Source organism: Asparagus officinalis, chromosome 2 (assembly GCF_001876935.1).
Source record: "Asparagus officinalis chromosome 2, Aspof.V1, whole genome shotgun sequence".
Taxonomy (NCBI): domain Eukaryota; kingdom Viridiplantae; phylum Streptophyta; class Magnoliopsida; order Asparagales; family Asparagaceae; genus Asparagus; species Asparagus officinalis.
The window spans coordinates 27097281-27100188 of record NC_033795.1 but is presented as its reverse complement, the minus strand read 5'-3'; the positions used below and the strand labels follow the sequence as shown (position 1 = coordinate 27100188).

Sequence of the window (2908 nt, the reverse complement as noted above, 5' to 3'; positions counted from 1 at the left end):
TTCATTTATTCTTGGGCATTGCGTGAGTTTTGACAACATATTAAAGCCCCAAACCATATTCTAGGCTATAGTAAACTATTAGCTAAACAAGATACGAATTTGGCTCCATAAATCCAATAAAAACTCAGTTCTTGAGTTTTAAACCAAAAGGGGTGGGGTTGGGCGAGAAATTACTCGCCTTGGTTGCTGATAATGCCCTAGATCTTCTGAAGATGTTGATCCCTTCGCTGAAAACCCACGATCTGCCGAAACTCCCAAGGACTATGCTCCAGATTGCCAAATCCAGTTTAGGGTTTTGAAAAGAAGAGAGGGGCTTAGGGTTTTACGTTTGGGGCTGAGGAGATCTCTCCTGGGTTGAGTTGGTATAAATACCAACCCCCAACCCGACCCGAAACCCACAAACCACAACAACTAAAAACCCGAACAAAAACCTGGTAATCTCTCTGATCGCCTGATCGTCGATCCTGCGACCGGCCGCGACCGATCAGCAAAAAATCCTGCTGATGGCATATTACCTGTCTGATCGCAACATCAACTCAATTTCGTCTCACTTTGCCCACCTGCTGAGCTCCCAAGCTTATACAGCATATATACTCTATGCTCCTTATATAGTTATTTATCACAAGGGAATTATCTACTATTACTAATTCACACATATATATACATATATACATCATAGAAATTTTTCGGGGTTTTACAGTTATACTATAATTACTAATTAATATTATATAATAATATATTACATAATGTTATTAATATTATAATAAATACGTTATACTATAATTACTATTATATAATATTATTAATATATGTTATTAAATTATGTTATTAAAATATTAATATATGTTATATTTTATATATCATATCATATATTTATAATATAATTAGCATGTAAAGTAATACAAAAATATTTTAAAATTATCCCAATTGCCTTCAAAGTGGAACAACATTGTTCTAATATGGAGGATGGGGTAAATTTGGGGTAATTATGAGGAAGGGGTGGAGGGGATCTTTATATAGTTGGTGTAATTTAGGGGAAAGTGAAGTATTTGTCCCCCAATTATCCCAACAAACCAATAACACCACAAAGTTGACTCCAATTCCAATTACCCCAATGAATAACACCAAAAAGTGATGTTTCAAAAATTATCTCATTATCCCCAAATTACACCAATGAATACCCCCCCCCCCCCTAAAGGATTTAGAATGAAGTCAAAGGACACTCAAGTGTTGGGCAATATGCTCAAATCTGCTTGTTATAAATATACTAAAGCAGAATGAAATGATTATATGAAAGAAATTTAAGAGATATCTCTAGTAGCATATGGCATTACAATTAAGTACTCTCCAGAGCAATGGGCAAATGCATTCTTCCCTAGAAGTAGATACTTCCTTCGATCATTATAACATTTTACACTAGATGTTAACTTTCACTCATATATGTTAATTTTTGCCGTAACCTGTTAACTATAAGTATTACATGTTAACTTTTCTTCATATGTGCGAAGCTTTGCTGGTACATGTTAACTTTCATGCTTAACTGTTAAGTTTTAAAGTTACTTGTTAATTTTATTATGTACATAGTAAGCAGTATACTTATAAAAATTTATTATTTTAATGTTTAAAGATATGGTCATGTAACTTCAAATGTCGTGAAGTTCTTTAACAACTGGATACATGAAGCTTGATTGTTATGTGTACTACAAATAGTGGAGAATATCTAAAATTAGATTCTGGTCCACGTGAACAACATACGCATAATGACTGAAAAATGGAATAGTTTTCTTTGTCCTAAAGCTGAGCAGAGTCTTAATAAAAATATGGAAAAGGATGTACCTTAGATGTTAAACAATCTAGAGATGAAATATTCAAAGTGCAGTCATATAGAACTACAACTGTTGATTTAGAGAAGAAGACATGCACTTGCCGAACTTGGGACATAACATGTATTTCTTGTAAACATGCTTGTGTAGTCATTATTTATATGAAAAGAGATATTTACCAATATTTCGATTGGTTTATGTCTGTGGAAGCATTTAAAAAGATCTATGACCAAGTCATTTATCCCATTCCAGATTATGCGAAGCGAAGTGTGCTAAGAGATGAAATCAAGATATTGCTACTAATTACTACTAAAAGGAAGGGAATAAATAGAAAAAGATGTATAAACAATAGAACCATTTACACACGTTCAGTGAAATGTTTTCGATGCAAAGGTGAAGGTCACAATAGTACTATTTTTGTAACGAATCGGTTAGTGATTAGTGTGGATTGCTAATCAGTACTATACTTTTGTAGAGCAATTAGGCTGTCATCTATTTTTCGTAGCACATTGTGGAAGATTTTTTTAAGCTTTAAGAATGTAAGACTTATAAAATGTGTATTCAAGCTATATCAGCGGTAAGAATGTAAGCCTTCCACCATATTGTACATGTTTACCATATGTTGGCTATTTCTCTTTCCTATTAGCTATCTCTATCTTAAGTTAATGTTCACTTGAAACTATTAACTTTTATTGTTTACTGGTAACATTCACCGACATCTGTTAACACTAGGTATTTCCTATTAAGTATATATGGTATCAACAATAAACGTATCAAACTGCTGGTGTGGGGAAAAAATCTACTTGGTGATTAGTGTGGATTGCTGTGCAGAACTACACTTTTGATAAAGCAATATAAGCTGTCAAGAATTTTGTAACACATTGTGGAAGAATTTTGTAAGCTTTATGAATGTAAGAATATTCAAATTGTATATTCAAGCTACATCAGATATAATAATGTAAGATTAATCAATATAAAGCATATGTTTATCATATTTTGGCTATCTCTATTTCCTGTTAAATATCTCAGTTTGTTGTTAACGTTCACTTGAACCTGTTAACATTTGTGGTTTCATGTTAACTTTC

At 32.7% G+C, this 2908-nt stretch overlaps 1 pseudogene; it reads left to right on the top strand.

The window, feature by feature from the left end:
* LOC109830980 overlaps nt 1-2681 on the top strand; it is a 10740-nt pseudogene extending 8059 nt beyond the window's left edge.